Here is a 23,768-nt window from a genome sequence, read left to right as displayed (position 1 = left end):
ACTCCAACTGAAGACTTCAACACTCTTCTGTCAGTAGTGTTCAGCAGGCAGATTCAGCAGGCAGAGAATGAATAAGGATGAAGAGGATCTAAATATCACTATCAATCAAACTGCCATGTTGTTGTTTAGCCACTAAGTCATGTCTGATTCTTTTGCAATCCCATGGACGGTAGCCCGCCAGGCTCCTCTGTCTATGGGATTTCCCAGGCAAGAATATTGGGGTAGGTTGCCATTTCCTTCTCCAGGGGATCTTCAATTGAACTTACTTCTCCTGCATTGGCAGGCAGATTTGTTACCACTGAGCCACCAGGGGTTCCATTAACAGCAGAATCTAAATTCTTCTTAATCTCACACAGAATTGTCATCAAGATATACCATATTCTGGGACATAAAACACACTTAACAAAATTTAAAAGAATAGAAATTAAACAAAGTATGGTCTCATACCACAAAAGGAAATACACCACAATCTCATGCAGCATTATTTCAATTTTTGGATTATTTTAATTTTAAAAATGTCATTTTTACACTAAAATCTGTTTTCCTATTCAGTTATTTCATTTTTAGTTCCCTCAGCCATTTGGAGTTTCAAACACTAAGTCTAATCTGCACTTGAAATGACACCACTCCACATATTTGAAGACATGCCTTCACAAGCAGTTTTACCAAAAGGAAATGCATTCAGTTTATTTGATTATTAAATATAATCTAGTCTCTATATCCTTAACCTCTTCATTACTTTGCATACATTTTCAAATTCGCTCATACCCCCTTGGTGGCTCAGATGATAAGAAATCTGCCTACAATGCAGGAGACCAGGTTTAATCCCTGGGTTGGAAAGATACCCTGGAAATGGAATAGATACCCACTCCAATATTCTTGCCTGGAGAATCCCATAGACAAAGGAGCCTGGTGGGCTAAGTCCATGGGGTCAGAAAGAGTTGGACACAACTGAGCAACTAAGCACACACACCTTAAAATATGATAAATGTCTAGAACGCCTGATGGAAATTTCCAGTTAAGATGGTGACTGAACCTATGAATCTACAATCTTCCCAAATTAAATAACAGAAATAATTCAACAGAAGAGGACTCTCTGTACAAAGATCGCTACATGTATTTTTCAGAAATTTTAAAGAGTCCACTTATATATGAGGTACACAATAGATCATCAGAACTTATTGTTTCAAAACCTAAACTATTTGTTTCTGGTACCAATGTAGTTTCATCAGTCATAACAAATGTACCTTCTGGTGAAGCATGTTAAGAATAAAGGAGGCTGTGCTTGTGTGGGAACAGGGAATAGATGGGAAATCTCTGTACCTTTCACTCAATTTTGCTGTGAACCCTAAAACTGCAATAAAAGAGAGATGACCCAGAGGGATGGTATGGGGAGGGGGGGGGATTCAGGATGGGGACACATGTATACCTGAGGCAGATTCATGTTGATGTATGGCAAAACCAATACAATATTGTAAAGTAATCAACCTCCAATCAAAATAAATAAATTTATATTGAAAAAATAAAACAGTTGTAAAGCAAAAAAAAAGAGAGAATGGTAATATTAATAATAGAGTTTTTAAAAAGAAGAGAAAAAAGTGAACTTCTCAATGAATTCTGATTTAATTTGAATATATAGTCATCGCTCTGTATCTAAGGGACATTGGTTCTAGGAACCCCTGCAGATACCAAAATCCATGGATGCTCAAGTCCCTTATATAAAATGGTATAATGTTTCCATATAACCCATGCACATCTTCCCTTAAACCTTAAAGCAACTCTACAGCTCCCCAGGTGGTGCTAGCGATAAAGAACCTACTTCCTAACACAGGAGATTAACAGATGCAAGTTTGATCCCTGGGTCAGGAAGATCCCCTGGAGAATGTATGGCAACCCACTCCAGTATTCTTGCTTGGAGAATCCTGTGGACAGAGGAGCCTGATGGGCTATGGTCCACAAGGTTACAAAGAGTTAGACACGACTGAAGTGACTTATAATATGTAACACAATGTAAATGCTATGGAAATAGTTATAAATACAATGCAAATGCCATGCAAACACAAATTCAAGTTTTGCTTTTTGGAATTTTCTGGATTTTTAAAAAGATTTTTTGATCCAAGATTGGCTAAAACCGCTGATGGGAAACCTGCAGATACAGAGGGCCAATTGCACACTGTTTGAACATTCTGATTAAATTAGTAGACAAATAAATAGCAAGAAAATTCTAAGGAAAAAAACCCAGCATTTTTCTTGATAAACAGTCTCTCTTCTCATCTTGGGTCAATTCAGTCAATATGGCCTCATTAGCTATGCTCATAGATATGTGTACAATCTTGATTTTTCTGTCACAGAATTGAGGAATGTGAAGCACAAAAACAGCATTAAATTATCTAGCTATACTTAGCAACCACAGATTTGATGACAAAGATTTTGGCTGCTTGTCCAAATCATTCTGAAATTCCAAGCATGTAAGACTTTTCCTGGTGATTTAATCATAATATCTTTGGAGAAATTTCGAGTTGCTTCACAGTAACTGAAAATTTTCATGCAGATAAAATTCTTAAGACAACTTTAAGAAATTAACTTGTGGATGGGAATGGAATGTGTTTTGTAGGACTGCAGATGAAAAAACAAAACCTAAGAACTGATAGGTATTATATTTTATTTTAAGTTATACGCTTTCCCTTCCAAGGTCATATTTATATGGATCATAAAATAAAATTATAGTATTTTTAACAGAGCCAAATTTAAATTAATAAAATAATCTAAATTATTATTCTAGTAATAATCATTACTAGATTGCCTCTGGAGAAGGCAATGGCATCCCACTCCAGTACTCTTGCCTGGAAAATCCCATGGACAGAGGAGCCTGGTAGGCTGCAGTCCATGGGGCTGCTGAGGGTCCGACATGACTGAGCGACTTCACTTTCACTTTTCACTTTCATGCATTGGAGAAGGAAATGGCAACCCACTTCAGTGTGCTTGCCTGGAGAATCCCAGGGACGGGGGTGCCTCGTGGGCTGCCATCTATGGGGTCACACAGAGTCGGAGATGACCGAAGTGACTTAGCAGCAGATTGCCTCTAGTAATCATCATTAATATCTGCATGCAAAAATAAGCACTTTTCTGCCATATAACTAGGTGCTAGAAGGACCAAAAGAGAAGGTTTAGATGTATAACTGAAGATTAAATATCCCAGGGGATTTAACCAGAGTTGATATAAAATAACTGTGTGTGCATTTAAGTTTCAAAATTAATGTGTGTAAAAATATTTCACTATTGCTGTGTTTATCCTAACCAATGGTTTTTAGCCCTTTAGTCAGAAAAATACGTTTAAAGAAATTTTTATATGAGAGTGAAATATATTTTTTTAATGACAAGCTGGAATCACAGAAAACTAATCAAACTGATCACATGGATCACAGCTGTGTCTAACTCAATGAAACTACGAGCCATGCCATCTAGGGCCACCCAAGAAAAATGGGTCATGATGGAGAGGTCTGACAAAACATGGTCCACTGAAGATGGGAACCGCAAACCACTTCAGTATTCTTGCCTTGAGAACCCCATGAACAGTATTAGAAAGGAAAAAGATAGGACACTGAAAGATGAACTCCTCAGGTTGGTAGGTGCCCAATATGCTACTGGAGATCAGTGGAGAAATAACTCCAGAAAGAATGGAGAGGGGAGCCAAAGCACTTGTGGATGTGACTGGTGATGGATGTAAGCTCCAGTGCTGTAAAGAGCGATATTGCATTGGAACCTGCAATGTTAGGCTCATGAATCGAGATAAATTAGAAGTGGTCAAACAGGAGATGGCAAGAGTGATCATTGACATTTTAGGAATCAGTGAACTAAAATGGACTGGAAGGGGCAAATTTCATTCAGATGACCATTATATCTACTACAGTGGGAAAGAATCCCTTAGAAGAAATGGAGTAGCCATCATAGTAAACAAAAGAGTCTAAAATGAAGTACTTGGATGCAATCTCAAAAACAACAGAATGATCTCTGTTCATTTCTAAGGAAAGCCATTCAGTATCAGAGTAATCCAAGTGTACGTCCCAACCAGTAAGGCTGAAGAAGCTGAAATTGAACGGTTCTGTGAAGACCTACTAGACCTTGTAGAACTAACACCCCAAAAAGATGTCTTTTTCATCATAGGGGACTGGAACGCAAAAGTAGGAAGTCAAGAGATACCTGGAGTAACAGGTAAATTTGGCCTTGGAATACAAAAATGAAGCAGGGCAAAGGCTAATAACAGAGTTTTGCCAAGAGAATGCACTGGGCATAGCAAACACCCTCTTCCAACAACACAAGAAAAGACTCTGTACATGGACATCACCAGATGGTCAATATCAAAATCAGATTGATTATATTCTTTGCAGCCAAAGATGGAGAAGCTCTATACTGTCAGCAAAAACAAGACCAGGAGTGACAGTGGCTCAGACCATGAACTCCTTTCTTCCAAATTTAGACTTAAGTTGAAGAAAGTGGGGAAAACCACTAGATCATTCAGGTATGACCTAAATCAAATCCCTTATGATTATACAGTGGAAGTGAGAAAGATTTAAGGGACTAGATTTGACAGAGTGCCTGAAGAACTATGGACGGAGGTTTGTGACACTGTATAGTAGGCAGTGATCAAGACCAGCCCCAAGAAAAAGAAATGCAAAAAGGCAAAATGGTTGTCTAAGGAGGCCTTACAAATTGCTGAAAAAAGAAGAGAAGCTAAAGGCAAAGGAGAAAGGAATGATACGCCTATTTGAAAGCAGAGTTCCAAAGAATAGCAAGTAGAGATGAGAAAGACTTCCCCAGTGATCAATGCAATGAAATAGAGGAAAACAATAGAATAGGAAAGGCAATAGAAAAGAAAAACAATAGAAAGGAAAAAAGAGATGTCTTTGAGAAAATTAGAGATACCAAGGGAACATTTCATGCAAAAATGGGCACAATAAAGGACAGAAAGGGAATGGATCTAACAGAAGCAGAAGATATTAAGAAGATGTGGAAGAATACACAGAAGAACTATACAAAGAAGATCTTAATGACCCAGATAACCACAATGGTGTGATCATTCACCTGGAACCAGACATCGTGGAATGCAAAGTCAAGTGGGCCCTAAGAAGCATCATTATAAACAAATCTAATGGAGGTGATGGAATTCCAGTATAGCCATTTCAAATCCTAAAAACTGATGCTATGAAAGTACTGCACTCAATATGCCAGCAAATTTGGAAAACTCAGCAGTGGCCACAGGACTGAAAAAGGTTAGTTTTCATTCTAATCCCAAAGGAAAGCAATGCCAAGAATGTTCAAACTACTGCACAATTGCACTTATCTCACATGCTAGCAATGTAACACTCAAAATTCTCCAAGCAAGGCTTCAACAGTATGTGAACCATGAACTTCCAGATGTTCAAGCAGGATTTAGAAAACGCAGGGGAACCAGATCAAATTGCCAACATCTGCTGAATCATCGAAAAAGCTAGAGAACTCCAGAAAAATATCTGCTTCTGCTTCACTGATTATGCCAAAGCCTTTGACTGTGTAAAAGATTGCAGAAAACTGTGGAAAATTCTCCATTTGATGGGAATACCAGACTACCTGACCTGCCTCCTGAGAAATCTGTATGCAGGGCAAGAAGTAACAGTTGGAACTGGATATGGAACAACAGACTGGTTCCAACTTGGGAAAGGAGTACGTCAAGGCTGTATATTGTCACCCTGCTTATTTAACTTATATGCAGAGTACATCATGTGAAATGCCTGGCTGGGTGAAGCACAAGTTGGAATCAAGACTGCCAGGAGAAATAACAATAACCTCAGATATGCAGATGATACCACACTTATGGCAGAAAGTGAAGAAGAACGAGTCTCTTGATGAAAGTGAAAGAGGAGAGTGAAAAAGTTGGCTTAAAACTCAACATTCAAAAACCAAAGATCATGGCATCTGATCCCATCACTTCATGGCAAATAGATGGGGAAACAATGGAAACAGTGATAGACTTTATTTTCTTGGGCTCCAAAATCACTGCAGATGGTGATTGCAGCCATGAAATTTAAAGACACTTGTTTCTTGGAAGAAAAGCTTTGACCAACCTAGACAGCATATTAAAATGCAGAGGCATTATTTTGCTGACAAAAGTCCACCATAGTCAAAGCTATGGTTTTTCTAGTAGTCATATGTGGATGTGAGAGTTGGACTATAAAGAGAGCTGAGCACCAAAGAATCTATGCTTTTGAACTGTGGTGTTGGAGAAGGCTCTTGAAAGTCCCTTGGACAGCAAGGAGATCTAACCAGTCTATCCTAAAGGAAATCAGTCCTGAATATTCACTGGAAGGACTGATGCTAAAGCTGAAACTCCAATACTGTCTGCCTGATATGAAGAACTGACTCCTTGGAAAAGATCATGATGCTGGGAAAGATTGAAGGCAGCATGTGAAGGGGATGACAGAGGATGAGAAGGTTGAATGGCATCATCGACTCAGTGGACATGAGTTTGAGCAAACTCTGGGAGTTGGTGATGGACAGGGAAGCCTGGTTGCTACAGTCCATGGGGACTTTTGAAACCTCTGCAAGTCTACTCTGGGGCTCCATGAACGACTATCACTGAGATATGGACCCGCTAGCCAACAGGTATTTAATAAGTCAGTATTAGGTATTTAGAAATAAGAGAATTGCTCATATCTGGAATATTTGAGATCAGGCATTGGTAAAATTATTATAAAAAGAAGCTAAATCTGGAATTCATAAGCAATACAATCATAATTTAAACATTTAATTTTAATTTGAAACACAGAAGTGTTCTATGGTAGGAAAAAAGGCCTTCTTGAAGAATTGATCTACAGCTTGCAGTTACTTATAAAATTATCCTTTTTCTTACTACAGTTCAGTTCAATTCAGTCGCTCAGTTGTGTCCGACTCTTGGCGACCCCATGAATCACAGCAGGCCAGGCCTCCCTGTCCATCACCAACTCCAGGAGTTCACTCAGACTCACGTCCTTCGAGTCAGTGATGCCATCCAGCCATCTCATCCTCGATCGTCCCCTTCTCCTCCTGCCCCCAATCCCTCCCAGCATCAGAGTCTTTTTCAATGAGACAACTCTTCGCATGAGGTGGCCAAAGTACTGAAGTTTCAGCTTTAACTCCCAGGGCTGATCTCCTTCAGAATGGACGGGTTGGATCTCCTTGAAGTCCAAGGGACTCTCAAGAATCTTCTCCAACACCACAGTTCAAAAGCATCAATTCTTCGGTGCTCAGCTTTCTTCACAGTCCAACTCTCACATCCATACATGACCACTGGAAAAACCATAGCCTTGACTAGAGAGACCTTTGTTGGCAAAGTAATGTCTCTGCTTTTCAATATACTATCTAGGTTGGTCATAACTTTTCTTCCAAGGAGTAAGCGTCTTTTCATTTCATGGCTGCAGTCACCATCTGCAGTGATTTTGGAGCCCCAAAGAAGAAAGTCTGACACTGTTTCCACTGTTTCCCATCTATTTCCCATGAAGTGATGGGACCAGATGCCATGATCTTTGTTTTCTGAATGCTGAGCTTTAAGCCAACTTTTTCACTCTCCTCTTTCACTTTCATCAAGAGGCTTTTTAGCTCCTCTTCACTTTCTGCCATAAGGGTGGTATCATCTGCATATCTGAGGTTATTGATATTTCTCCCAGCAATCTTGATTCCAGCTTGTGCTTCTTCCAGCCCACCGTTTCTCATACTACAGTTATATGCAAAAGGCACCATCTCCTCTTGCCATTTTAAAGAGAAACTAGAATTTGTAAAAGTAAATGGAAATCAAATTGAATGCAAAAGTGTTCTAGTATTATATAACACCCTCCCCCAATAATCATAAGTTTTCAGGTACACAATATTATTGCAGCTAACCTTGATTTAACATTTCAAACCATTCCACTTAATTCTCATATAAATAATTATTTGTTAGTTTTCATATTTCACTGGCTTATATAATATTCAACTAATATAACAGAAGCAACTATTAATAGTACAAAAAATCATGAAAACACAGTACTGACTTATACTCAGCACACAGTTAATGTGGTATGAACAGAAATAGAGATTTCAGTGTGCTATTGGCTCAAATCAGTATGTTACAGAGAAAATGGAGAGCTTCAGTTAATCTAGCAGTTGGTTAAGTGCAATTTAACCTAATTTCTATTGCACTTATCAAAGTCATCACTTTAGGTAACAAGTTGGAAAGGGGTTAAATTGTTTAGAATATGATCAGATCTCCAAAGGCCAAATCATACATTTTTAAACCCCTGGATTGAACTATTATTTTTTTGACTTCTGAATTGAAGAAGAGGGAGTAAAATATAGTAAGAAAAAAAGACAGTATAGAAAATGGAAAAAAAAACAAACTAAAATTCCATTTCCATCCTTCCTAGTGTTAGGAATAATAAAGTAAAAATAATGATTTAACTCATAAAGTTGATGTGAAAATATAAAGATATGTGTAGACATATTTTTAATATTCCAAATATTATCCATATGCATTTCAAAATTATAATTATGCTATTTTTATCTGTTGCTTAAGTTTTATAGATTATATTAAATGGCTGGTTTAAAATACTTATTATATCAACAAAGCTTACAAATAATTTGAAATATGGCATTCTATACCATAATTACTTCATAATAGAGCAAAATTTTGAAACCAACACCAAAAATATTTTTAAAACAAACATAGCCAGAAATATTTCAATGTACTGTTATTACAATCAAATACAACAAATAAGCAAAACTCACTATGCCATTCACCCATATAAGGTCTGACTTTTGCTTATTTAGAATCTACATTTGGATTAACCATTCTCTATTTTAGTCATAACATTTACATTATTTATTTGCCAATACTGAATTTATGTTCATTCACCAGAAGAGCATCATATACACTGGTAAACTCTAAAGCATAAAAATCAAGTTAACAGTGCTTCCATTGTGAGTCTTTTATCACATATCTGTACATCAGATTTCAAAAACCAAGGACTCATGTTGAAATTGGCTAATAACCAAAGCACTCCCTGTCAAATTAACTGTTCCCATCTGAGGTGATAAATGGAGAGTTCATAACTGTAAACCATGGCATATGAAAAATAGCTCCCTGACATCTGTTCTTAACATCTGGCTTTTTAATCGATGTGCCAAAGCAAATGGGATATGCAATTCTACTTTGCCCCTCAAAATTAGCCTTTGTGATCATTTGCGTCTGAATTATATGCCCACATACCCCTACGAAAAGAAAGAGCTCAGTGTTATATTAATAAATTCCAAGCATTCAGGTCCAGTGGGCTTTACACCCATCCTTTATTCAACAATAACTCATTACCAGCAACATCATGAGACAGTATTAATACAAGCCCTCTTCCTCAGGAAAAACAAAACAAAGGACACACTCTTTCTACTCCCTATCCCAACTCCTCAGGTGAAACACTGCCTCATTAATTTTAAAAAATAAGGAAAGAAAAAATCTTGCATGCGCACACATATAGATCCTCAAAGAGTTATTTATAGGAAGATCTCTTTAAACCAGTTATGTATTTGTTTCCACAAACACTAAGATGTAACTTTTCCATAAGGTTTTTCAAACTCAATATAAAATAAACATAAAATAGAAATGCAGTTGGCTCTACTACAGTATTTGCTACAAATACCAACAACAAAATAATATACAGACGTATGAAAATAAAACAAGCTAGAAAAAGTGCTGACAATGATTATACTGGTGCCTAATGTGTGTGCCAGGAAAATATTCAGTAAGTATGGAGACAATCCTTAAAGAATACAACACAACACTTGGCTTATATGGTTCATTAGTAATACGACTAATTCATCCAAAAATAATTTATGTAAAATGTTGTAAAATACTTCAATGAATCAAAGTGTCCCAAGTTTGCCTAGTGATGTCTGTATCCTCAGGAAACTGAACATTCAGATCATAAAGTCTACCTCTTAACTTTACCAGCATGACTGAAAGTGGTTCATACTTTGCAGTCTTTACTAATCCTACTTTAGAAAGACTGATCTAAGTTAAATGAAATTTATTAGGGTTTCTCTGGTGGCTCAGACTGTAAAGAATCGACCTGCGATGTGGGAGACCTGGGTTTGATCCCTGGGTTGGGAAGATCCCCTGGAGGAGGGCATGGCAACCCACTCTAGTATTCTTGCCTGGAGGATCCCCATGAACAGAGGAGCCTGGTGGGCTACAGTCCATGGGGTCACAAAGAGTCTGACAGACTGAGCGACTAAGCACAGCACAGCACATATGTTTATTAAGAACTTGAAGGGCATTCACCTTGTCAGGTCCCATGTAAGCACCTATGAATGCAATAAGCAAATACGCAGGGTACTTGGTCTCATAGGGTTCCATGAACAAACAATTGCCTGCAGTGTAACTGAAAGTAAAAGGAAGTATCCTGTCCTAAATGAAGGACTACCTAACTCCACCATCAGAGAAGGGAAGACTTCTTAAATGAAGTGATTTCTAAGATGAAAATGGAAAAATATAATTTTTAAGTTAGGCAAGAAATAACATGGTACATGTCCTAGGTGGAGGGAACCATGTGCACGAAGGCACAGGGATCAAAGAGACAATAGCTAGTAAGAAAGAATTTTTAAAAGGTAGAAACATAGCAGGCAAAACAGGAGTTAGAATGACATGAAATTAAGCTAGAAAAAGATGTACAAGATAGATAAGACCCTGTCTACCATATTAAGAATTTTGGACCTTATATAAAGAGAAAATGAAAGATTTTTAGCAGGAAACTGACAAGATAAGATTTGTTGTTTTAAATGACCCCTATGGCTAAAGTATAGCAAGGGGATTGGAGAGAGAGAAAAAAACAAAAACAAAAACTGGAGATATTGATCTCTGAGAGTTATAATACTTCAGTAACACTTTTATTACTGAATACATGTGATACCAGTTTCTCACCTGGAATGAAATTACATTCAGACAACTCCATTACATCAATCAGTTTTGTGCACTTCACCATTTAGAGGACAAAAAAATGTGTTAGTGACAGAAAAGTACTATGTAAAGTTCATATTTGCAACTCTCATTTTTCCTTTTTAGGAGGTTCTATGAGGAACTCATCTCTAGACTTTTGTATCAGTTAGTTACCGCTGATGAAAAAACCAATCCAAAATTATTACAGCTCACAAATCACAATACTGGGAACAGAGTGATTTAGGTTGGGGTCTCACTGTTGCTTCTGGGGTGTCTGTAATCTGCCTATGGGTATTTTGGGGTTCAGATAGGCATATATTTTTGTGGCAATAGCAAATGCACAAGAAAGAGTAAGCCTAATCAAAAAAGCATGCTTTGAAACTCTGCTTGCTGTTAACACGCCATTTTATAAAGCAAATAATATGGTTGAACCCTGAATCAAGGATTAGCAACATATGTTAGGTCAAAGTAGAAAGACTCTGGTGTACAGAAAATATTCAGTACATTTTTTAATGTTCTTAGAAAACATTTTTGTGCTTATTCATGGTAAATATAAGTTGATAAACACATAAATGCCCAAATCACTGCTTTTGTTTAAATAACTGCAAACCAATACTATTAATTAATTTTTCTATCAATTCCTTTTTTAAAGTATTACCACTCACTTCATAGAATCATTGTGAAGATTAAACAAGAAAGTGTTAAAATATTAATATGTTAAAATAAAATATGTTAAAATATTTAACATAGAGCTTGGCATGCTATCAACAATAGTAGAATGCTACTTATTATGACTTGGGTCCTTGATATTCATATAGTAGACTGTTAGAAACTCAGAGATAAGAGTATTCCACCCAATGTAAAATGAATTACCTCTCATTATGGTTTTCTCCTTCCTGCATAGAGCAACACAGAAATATATACAATGAAGTATAGAGAAAATAAAATTTTAATTACTTTTTAACTACCTTATCGATTACTCTTAACAGCCATATCAGAGAAGCTGATGGCACCCCACTCCAGTACTCTTGCCTGCAAAAGCCCGTGGATGGAGGAGCCTGGTAGACTGCAGTCTGTGGGGTCGCTACAAGTCGGAAATGACTGACCGACTTCACTTTCACTTTTCACTTTCATGTGTTGGAGAAGGAAATGGCAACCCACTCCAGTGTTCTTGCCTGGAGAACCCCAGGGTCGGGGGAGCCTGGCGGGATGCTGTCTATGGGGTCACACAGAGTCGGGCACGGCTAAAGCGACTTAGCAGCAGCAGCAGCAGCAACAGCCATATATGCTATTACTTGGACTATAAGAATAATAGAATATTATGAATATATACTTTTTACTTGAAAGCAATATAATAGCAATTAAAAATTTTTATTAGTTATTTAGTTACTTTACTGTTAGAAGAGAAAAATAAGAAAAGTACAAAAAACTATAAGTGGAGAAAGAAGGAATGATTATAAATAACACAGTGGATATGAAAAAAATATTCTGTACCTTTGTTAGCACTTAATAGAAAGAAAATCATATCACATTATAACTTTGAAACATTACTCACAAAGTTAAATTCTCTAACATTAGTAATTGATCTCTAAACCCATGAATATAATTTGATAGGCATCTTCTCCAAACTAAACTTTTGCCAGGAATTTTGTACTTTGATGAAGGCTTAATCTAGAATGAAGACCAAGCAATAAGAAGTCCTTCACTGATCACTTTTGTGTGTGTGAAGTAAATTAGCACCACAATAAAAAGTATGAATGTTATGTTAATTCCTTATTACAACAATATAGCACAAATAATGTATAACCCAGAAGAAATGAAGTATCACCACCAAAATAAAAAAAAATTACAAAGGAGTAATTTCAAAGAAATAGAATCATAAGCAACTGAATGCTTCTCCAATAGGCTCTTACGCATGAGTAGTACACCTACATCAAGGCATGATGTGTTATTGAAATAGAGTGTGATGGGAGAGTGAAAGAAAGCCAACCAATAGGCTTATATGAAATAACTGGGTTTTGTTAACAGACTAATACATTTTGGACACAATTTTAATAGTATATTCATACTATTTCATACCTACCCTTAGTAGTGTTATTTTCCTTTATATTCCTTCAGTTCAACGCTCATCTCAAAAAGGCTAGATATCCACCAAAGCTATTCTGAAAGAAAGTAAAGTACTGTTTCTCAAAGTCCAAATCATTTCATAAGTTATAAGTTTTAGCCTAATTAATGTGCATTTTATCTTTAATCAAGTTGCATTTTGTTCTTCTTGATACTTAATACTAAAATTCTAAATTTAATTATAATAGTTTATCAGAACTCCCATCTCTAATTCTCACTCATTTTTATGCCTTCTCTTTACATAATTAGCCACATAAGTAAGTAAGCTCTCTAGACAAAGACAATGAAACCACAACTTCTAAATAACTGGCTGGAAGACATCGCATGAAAAATATTCTAAAACAGTCCATCATTAGCTGATGTAGAAGAGTGTGAGCCTGATATACTTAGGCAAAGTTTACTTAATAATGCATAGGTGCTATGGAAACAATCCGCGAATGACTCGATTAGTTTTGAGGGAGCACATTATTAAACACTCACTGCTACTCCCAGATGGTGTGACTCAGTTTCTGGCTTGGACCAAGCACAGCTGGTCACATAACCAGAGAGAAGCTGGCTTTAGAAGGCCTCAGCCTGCCTTGGCTGTAGGGATTTGGAAGTGGCCAGCTTTCTATGCCAAAATGTCTCAAGCTTCTATCTATTTTTAGCAGAATGTGTGAACATTAGTGCCTCAGCCTGTCCCTCCTGCTTTAGGCATCACACTTTTAACAAGGTGTTTCCCTGGGTGTTGTTCAACAGGCACTTTCATACACTACTTGAAGGAATGAAAGTCGAATCAATGGTTTGGAAAGCAATTTGGCAATTTTTATTAACAACCTCATACATTTTCTTATACTTTGACCCAAGTATATTAACTTGTAGGAGTCTATCGGGGGTATACACAGACACACACACACACAAACATATGTAAAGATTTGCTCACAACAATGCTTGTCAAAAACATATTCACACTAAGAAACAAGTGATCTCAAAATAAAGATTAAAATTAACCAAGTATATTCATGCAATGGCATACCATACAGCTATAGAAAATGAAAAATTATAAAACTCAGGGAAAAGTATATATTTTAAAGGCAAAATAAAAAGAACTAGCTTCACTACTTAAAACAAAAAAAACATGCTGTACAAAAATTACTTTAAAATATTATAAAAGGTATGTCTAGGCCATGGCAATAGGTTTGATGTTTATTTATGATTTCCTATTTTTACAATGATATATAAACAGTGACACAAGTGACCAGAAGGTCATTCTTATCAGACTAATAATACTCATAACTATTATTCTAATCTAATAAGACTAGTGTTTAGTATAATAAAATTAATATTTTATTAGTTTACTCTAATTAATCTAATAAGGCTAATGTTTTACTAAATTTTCTCCCAATTCCTGTCATCAGAATTAGGGGGAAGAGAAGGCTACCTCATCATTCACTGGTCTGTCTTGCCCACAGATGGTCCATCTGAATGGGAAGAGGTGAGCTTCATTGGATTACAGGCCCGTAGGGCTTCCCTGGTGTTTCCAATGGTACAGAATCTGCCTGCAGTGCAGGAGACCAAGGTTCGATCCCTGGGTCAGGAAGATCCCCTGGATAAGAAAATGGCTACCCACTCCAGTATTCTTGTCTGGAGAATTCCAAGGACAGAAGAGTTTGGTGGGCTACATGGCATCACTAAGAATAGGACATGATTGAGCAACTAACACTTTCATTTCTTTTTTTCAAGGCTAATATGTGGTATGAGGAAGTAAATTATTTAGCATATCTGTTGTATCTTACTCAGAGTAAAAAAATTACAGTGGCATTTGGGACTGAATTGCTCTTACAGTCAGCATGGACAGAGCAGGACAAATATGTTGCTATTTTTCCTCTAGTACCATGATACTTGCATAAACTATCTTGATTTCTGCCCTCTTTCCAAGGAGTTATAATTATAGAAATAACTTCCCTAGGGTAATCATGTACTAACATTATAAACAAATAAAAAACAAGCCCTAAAATATTTAGCAAATTCTTACTCATCCAGAAAGGACCTCACATGACAGATTTTCAGAAAGTTTCAACACGGTCTGGAATGTATAGGCTGTTTTGCGGTCTGCAGCTTGGATTCTGTGCCCTGATTTTTCCATTCTTCTTGGTTGATTCTAGTAGTAGAATGGCTATACTGCATATAACACCCATCCAGTTGGCCTCTTCCCAATACAAAGATTCCCTTAGGCCCTGACATATCCTTTCGAAAGGATATTTACATTTGGAAATGGTTTCTTCTTTACTTCAGGTAGGCTATACACACACACACAAACATATATATATATATGGTGGCACCAGTGGTAAAGAACCCACCTACAATGCAGGAGCCATAGGTACCTCAGGTTTGATTCCTGGGTTGGGAATATCCTCTAGGAGGAGGGCATAGCAACCCACTCCACTATTATTGCCTGGAGAATCCCATGGACAGAGAGCTTGGTGCACTACAGTCCATGGGGTTTCAGAGTTGTACACGACTAAAGCAATTTGGCATAATAATAATAATAATATATATATATTATATTTAAAGGCTCTGAATGTCTTTCTTTTAAAGAACATTTTAAAACTTTACTATACAAATAACAAGCTGATTGATTGTCCTCTATGTGAAATTTAATTAAAAGAATCAATTAAAAATGCACTTAAAGTCTGATATAAGTAAACACTGAACAGACATTTGTTGTATCTTAACTCTCTTTGTTCTGTGACTATCACATGCACTCTCTATTCCAGCCATCTTGCACATGGATGCTCTTCTTCACAATGAGAAATGGATGAAAGGGTATGGGTGAATGAGTGTAAATCCATTACAATTATTGGAAAAACAACTAAAGACACATGGCCAACTGATGCTGGGTCAATAAAATCTTCTCCATATGTGCAGGGCATCCCACTTTTAAGTTAATTTTTTTTTCTTTAGCAAAAATACAACTCATACTCATTTAAGGGCTCACATTTATTAAATTACTAGGGAAACTTTGATATAATACATTTAAACACAAATATCCAACTGTTAGAGAGTCAAAGGCAAACTTTTATAATTACATTAAAGGTGTAGAAGGGTAATATTGCCATTCAGAAAGTTCTGAGAGTGACTTTTTAAATGTAAAGTAAATTTAAAATGGCATCTTTGACTTTAACAGAGAAGAAGGTTCTATTCCATATAAAAATTCACCATAAAATACCTAAAAAAATAGTCATTGTAAATTTCCAAGTTCTGGTAAATCCATGTAACTAATAATACCATTAAAGGGCATCATAGAAATGAATGATTGACTGATGCTCTTTTTTGGACTGTATAAAACTTTAGCATTTCAAAGCATGTTTGATCTCATATACCAGTAAACTTAACAAGACCTTGAAACTTCAAAGATTAAATTTACAGGCCAAAACACCCAAACATGAAATAGAAGGAAAAATGAAATATATTTCAAGGCTGAAAACAGTCATGGATTTTTGTTTTGGGGAAGAATAAACTACATAATATAACAGATGTTACACTTCAAAATAAGATAATATTGATTCTGCTTGAGCAAATGTCTGAAGTCCCAAGTAGCAAATAATTTTTTGAATGTCCAAACTACCAAAAATATAAATAAAGGAGCCCAGAGTAGTTAGCTTAAGTCCCTGCTCAATTTTCTTTTAAATCATATAATTGTGGCTATGTACTTATTTGCATATTTATAATCAAGTTGAGGGTTAAAAACTCTTGAGACCAATTTCCGTATTTTAGAAACAAAACATCCAAGATCTTAGATACAATATAAACTATGTATTATATACTAATCAGTGTTGTTATTTCATTACTTAGTATTACAAATAACATTTGCAGTCATCTATGATAATGAGTTTTAGAGTTGAGACATTAATAATGCTGTTTAATGATGGATGTACTGATTTTAAAAAGAGACAGATTTCATGATATCAATAAAGGGATTAGATGCCTTAAGGAAAACAAAGAGAAAAGTAAGCAGGTATGGTAAAAATTAGATTTGTATTTTCCTAGCTAGCCAATAAGATGCCGCCAAAAATTATTTCTACTTAATACTTATCACTATCAAAATTTATCCTTTGTATCTATTATTTCTTTTTTTTTCTTTCCTATTCTCTCCTTTCACACAAATATATATGGATTGGCCAAAAAGTCCATTCAGATTTTTCTGGAAGATGGTACAGAAAATACTGGACTAACTTTTTGGCCAATCCAATATTTCACAAAAGTATCACAGGGTATAAAAATGTTTTTCTTTTCATGATGTTTGTTTATTTTTAACTATATCCTGTGAACCTAAAAATAGAACAAGGAATACAATGGATATCAGTGATTACACCCAAAATTGCAAACATAGTCAAGAATTTTAAAAATATACATATACATTATAATCAATGTTGACATATAGAATATTTGTACTCTTTATTTTAACAGTAATAGGCACTACAATGCTGTTGGTGAAATTTCACAAGAATTTCCATAAATAAAAATAGGAAAACTGAAGACAATTTTGCAATACCAGGATATTTATAGAATATTTACAAGTCTTCCAAAGAAAATAAAACTAGCAAGACTTGGCAATACCAATATTAACAGTGAAGAAAACACAGTTTTATCTAGAGGAAAAATGAAAATGTACTATATACTCAGGAAATAAACCATTTTATTTGAATTTTTCTTTTTTTAAAATTTCCATACTTTAACTTTTTAAATTAAACCAACAATGCAACAATACAGTAAAGAAAAATTACTAGAAAAGAAAAAAAATATTATTCACAACCCAGTCACCCTAATACAACTTCAATGTCTCAATATTCTAAACTATTGTCATTCAATTTCATCCCATTCTCTTTTCACTTTTCATATAAATACTAATTTCAAAAAGTAGTATCTGTTTTCACAGAGGAAAAAATGAGGGATTTTTACTTCTATGTGAATTATTTTTTAAAGTTAATTATAATTTTGCATATATATAAATGTTACTCAATTCTACTATTCTAATATTTAAATTTTTTCTATTCTATTATTCTGCTCTGAGATTACACATATTTTTGGTCAACTTCTGGTTTTTCATCCACTATAGTAAGTTAGAAGATTTATGCTGGCATTGTTCTATATTTCTATGGCTGTTTTCTCTGACACTGTGTTCTTAATCTGAACTAACTTTCTAACTAGTATTAGACAACTAGTGATCACAGTAGCAATTACCCTGAAGTCTTCCTTTTCCCTCCAATTCTTGTATCCCATGTCTATTTGTCTTTAGACAGTTTAACTTTGAATTTGTCTCCCCTTCTCACTTTGGATAGACTCTCTGGTATTTCACGTGGCTTGAAAAACCCACGAGTTTGCAGTTTGAGACAGCTAGGAAGTAACTACTCATTTCTACTCTACATTGTCTCGTACCTGAGCTGGGTTCACTGTAGTAGCTGGTGGCTAGGACAGCTAGGGACTGGCTAAGCGTTAACTGTTCATAAAGAACAGTCATCTAGGGCCACTGTATATGTTCCCTCAATATGGTCTCTCCATCATGATGTCCTAAGGGTAACCAAATGCCTTATATGTCATCTAGAGTTCTAAGAGCTAGTATCTTAAAAGGCCTGGACAAAAGCTGCAAAGGCTTCAATAACTTTACTTACAAAGTTCCAGAAGGTCATTTCTTGTTTAGCTTATTGATCATATTTCACTATTGCCATCCCAAATTCAAGGGAAGAGAAATTAGAAACAACTACATAGGGCTTCTCTGGTGGTCCAGTGGTTAGGAGTCCACCCCAAAATGCAGGGCACATTGGTTCCATCCCTGGCCTGGAAGGATCCCACATGCCTCTGGGCAAACAAGCCCGTGCACCACAACTAATGAGCCTGTAATCTAGAGCTCACGACCTGCAACTACCAGAGGCCACGTGCCCTACAGCCTTACTCTAGGACAAGAGAAGCCAGTGCGGTGAGAAGTGCTTGCACCACAGCTAGAGAGTAAGCCCCACTCACTGCACCTGGAGAAAGCCTTCGTGTAGCAATGAAGACCAAAAGTGAAAGTGAAAGTGAAGTCGCTCAGTCGTGTCCAACTCTTTGCGACCCCGTGAACTGTAGCCCACCAGGCTCCTCTGTCCATGGGATTCTCCAGGCAAGAATACTGGAATGGGTTGTCAAAAACAAAAGAAAAAAAGACAGAAGTTTGCAACAACCAATCCATATTCCCTCCCCTTAAAACAAATAAACAAACAAAAACAACTGGAATTAGTAGCAAAGAATTTGAAACTCTTTAATCTTCCACAGTTATAGACTCTGGTTTCTTTTATTGAGCATTCCATCCAAAATATTCCTAATTTATCCAGTGGATCCATGTTCCATCTATTATAGTACTTAAAAAGTATAATGCCATTTATTTTATTATATAATCTTCAATATACAATAAAGGACAGAAATGGTATGGACCTAACAGAAGCAGAAGATATTTAGAACAGGTGGTAAGAATACACAAAAGAGCTAAACAAGAAAGATCTTACTGACCCAGATAACCACTGAGTTACGATTACTCACCTAGAGCCAGACATCCTGGAGTGCAAAGACAACTGGGCCTTAAGAAGCATCACTACGAAGAAAGCTAGTAGAGGTGATGGAATTCCAGTTGAGCTATTTCAAATCCCCAAAGATGGTGCTGTGAAAGTGTTACACTCAATATGCCAGCAAATTTGGAAAACTCAGCAGTGGCCACAGGACTGGAAAGGGTCAGTTTTCATTCCAATCCCAAAGAAAAGCAATGCCCAAGAATGTTCAAACTACTGCATAATTGCACTCATCTCACACGCTAGTGAAGTAATGCTCAAAATTCTCCAAGTTAGATTTCAACAGTATGTGAACTGAGAACTTCTGGATGTTCAAGCTGGATTTAGATAAGAAAGAGGAACCAGACATCAAATTGTCAACATCCATTGAATCATAGAAAAAGGAAGAGAATTCCAGAAAAAACAACTTCTTCTCCATTGACTGTGTTAAAGCCTTTGACTATGTGGATCACAACAAACTGTGGAAAATTCTTCAAAAGATGGAAATATCAGACCACCTTACCTGCCTCCTGAGAAACCTGTATGCAGGTTGTGAAGCAACAGTTAGAACTGGACATAGAACAACAGACTGGTTCAAAACTGAGAAGTGAGTATGTGAAGACTGTATATTGTCACCCTGCTTATTTAACTTATACTCAGAGTACATCATGTGGAATCCCAGACTGGATGAAGCACAAGCTGGAATCAAGATTGCTCAGAGAAATATCAGTAACCTCACATATGCAGATGATACCACACTTATGGAAGAAAGCAAAGTGGAAGTAAAGATCCTCTTGATGAAGGTGAAAGAGTGAAAAGGCTGGTTTAAAACTCAAAATTCTAAAAACTAAGATCATGGCATCCGGTCCCATCACTGCATGGCAAATATATGGGGAAACAATGGAAATAATGACAGATTTTATTTTCTTGGGCTCCAAAACCACTGCAGATAATAACTGATTATCTGCATGAAATTAAAAGACGTTTGCTTCTTGGAAGAAAAGTTAAGACAAATTTAGACAGCACATTTAAAGCAGAGACATTACTTTGCTGACAAAGGTTCATCTAGTCAAAGCTATAGTTTTTCCAGTAGTCATGTATGGATGTGAGAATTGGACCATAAAGAAGGCTGAGCACCAAAGAATTGATGCTTTTGAACTGTGGTGCTGGAGAAGACTCTTGAGAGTCCCTGGGATTGCAAGGAGATCAAATCAGTCAATCCTAAAGAAAATGAGTCCTGAATATTCATTGGAAGTACTAATGCTGAATATACGTGTATTGAATGAATGTTATTAAAAAGTACCTGCTTTAGATACAAAAATGACTTTGCTATTCCTCAAAATAAATGACATCATTAGTTTTGTGCCACTATAAAATGATTATGAAATTCCTTAACCCTCAAGCTCCTTCATAATCTGGACTCTCATGAGGTTTCCAGTCTCAACCTCCATCATATCTTGACTTCTATCCTTCTTTCATAATTTAGTGAGGCCAAACTAATCTCAGTTATCCACGCTATGAATTTCTCACCTCTATTCATGTTTAACATATGCCTTTATTTGATCTTTCTCCTTTGCCTGGTTAAATGTTATTCATCCTTTACCCTGAAACTCAAGCTCAAATATCTTTCTGTGAGGACTCTACCTAATTACTTAGTTAATCACTTCTACATTTTATTCCTTCATCTCATTGATTATCATGCCTCTGCATTTTAGTTATTTACTTAAGAACTGTCTTGGGATCATATTTCACTGCCGGTGTAATACCAAAAAATATTCACAGTAGGCCCAAAGGATGAACTGACTTGGCTGTGAAATCTGGCAGAGAAGCCAAACTAATTGAGCTCTGTGTCTAGCTCTGGTTAGCACTGGCTAAATTCCATGCTACTCTGCCTTCCTAACAAGGCGTGTGGGTTGTGATGGGATGCTCCCAAAGTGCTTTAGTGTAATGGGAGCTAAAGGCCTGACAGAAGGCTACATGGCTACTAGTGCCTCAAAGACTGTTTTCATTAAAGGGAGTTCCCCTCAAACTGAGAACACATCTCAGAGAACCACTTGGGGGCCCAATTTAGGGAGTCATTATTCTTCATCACCCACTTCCTGGCTTCCCACTTTACTGCGGTCTCACCCAGTAGCAAATCCACAACCCTATCAACAGGTAGAGCACCGTTTACTAATCTTCATCTAGATCTTCTATAAAACACTACTTACTCACTCACCTAGGCATTGTTTTATATATAGGAAATGCCTCAGTGAATGAAATAAATAGATTTCCTAGTGAATAGTTTAAATTTCAGTGGGAAAGATACCAAGCAAATAAAGCAAGCCTAAGGAAGTGTTAAGTGCTGTGAACAAAGCAGAACACAGCAAAACATAGAAAGTAATGGGGAAGAAGTATTTTAGAGTCATGGACAAGTACTGTTTGAAGAGATGACATTTGGAAGCACAACTCAGCCAAAGGAAAGCCCATTGAGGAAACAGCATTCTAGACAGAGATAATGGTGAGTGACAAAGGACGGAAAATAGGCATAAGCCTGATATATTTTATGTATATTGCTGTGATTGGATATTAGAAAGCAAAATGTACAGAAACAGATATGGGCAGTCCTTTTAGGGCATGGTTAGGAGGCTGATTTCAGAAAATGCAATAGGAGTCATTGTAGGGTTAAGGAAGAATGTGACATAATCTAATTTCTGTTTTTAAAAGATCTCTTTGGCAGCCATATGAAGAATGGATCCTGAAGAATGGGTCATAGAAAAAGTAACAAAATAAACTAAATGTAGTCATTAGCATCATGAACATAAGTAAACACTCTAGCAGAACTCCCAACCCACTTCTAATAAATATAACTGAACTTTTACGAAAATAATCAGCTAGACATTTTTGCTTGAGGCCCAACAAAGAATCCATTCAATTTTGAGTTGTTAAATTTGAATGAAATTTCCCTGCATCATTAGGATTTCCTGTTACCTTGAGATGCATGGCTGTGCCACTATCCTTAGATTATGTTTGTAATGAACTCCACCTAGAGCAAGCCATCATTCCAGCCCACACGTAACTAGACATTCATTGGTACTTCAATATCACCACAATATTTCATTTCCACATTTAATTTATGACACAGAACTCTAGGGCTCCACACAAATTCTTATCTCTCAGTTTAGTAAATGCAAATTCCACTTAACTATTTTTTTTTTGAGAAAAATATTTGCTCTTACTATAGACATGATACTATCTAAGGTGAAGGTACAACAGATAAGATCCCCTTTAAAAAAATGTAAAATGGCGATCTGAGAATATGAGCCTGATTAACGAACCAAATCTCCTAAACTTATTGCATTTCACTTCTCTATATCCCCAGTCATACATCCAACCAACCATACTGCGGTTTTATTTTGGTCTTATCTTTTAAGTTTGACAGAGCTTTGTTTCCCACCATGTAGACCTAAGTTACCAAGCTATAATCATCAGTGACATTTTTGGAGGTTAGCAACATATTTTAAGTAAAAAAAAATGAATTTATTGGAAAAATATCATAGTCTCACAGAAATAATAGGAACCTGGAATATCAGCTTTGGGAAATTGACAGGTACCAAGAACTTCTGACAAAGTGAGGCAATAAAAAACGTACATAGCAAAGCCATACAACAGAAGAGGCTGGTTTCAATACAGATCCTGCCAGTGGTTAAAATATGACCTCTACCTGTCTCTATGTCCTTGTCTGGGCATCAAGTCAGAATATCTAAACCCATGCTACCTGCTTACCCTGCATTTATGGGAAGAGAACGAGGACCTGGCCACTTTCCTTCCATATGAGAAGTGTGCTAATAGAAAGAAAGAAGAAATATGATGAAAGGAGAGGCAGGCTAAAACATAACAAGCTCAATTATTAATTTATATGCTAGTTTATCCAGAATATATTTATTGAACCATATGATGGGCAGCCTTCTAACCAGAGAGAACACCTCTGAAAAACAGAGTTATTGGAACATGGTTAGATAAGAAAAGTCTGTAGGTAAATAGTATTTGACTTTGTAAGCCTGTAAGCCTGAGTAAAGAATTTGAATGTTATTCTCAGTGCAATTGTGAGTTTTTAATGGGGGAGATAATAT

This window comes from Ovis aries, chromosome 17, assembly GCF_016772045.2.
Source record: "Ovis aries strain OAR_USU_Benz2616 breed Rambouillet chromosome 17, ARS-UI_Ramb_v3.0, whole genome shotgun sequence".
NCBI classification, from domain to species: Eukaryota; Metazoa; Chordata; class Mammalia; order Artiodactyla; family Bovidae; genus Ovis; species Ovis aries.
This window is presented reverse-complemented; position numbering follows the sequence as displayed.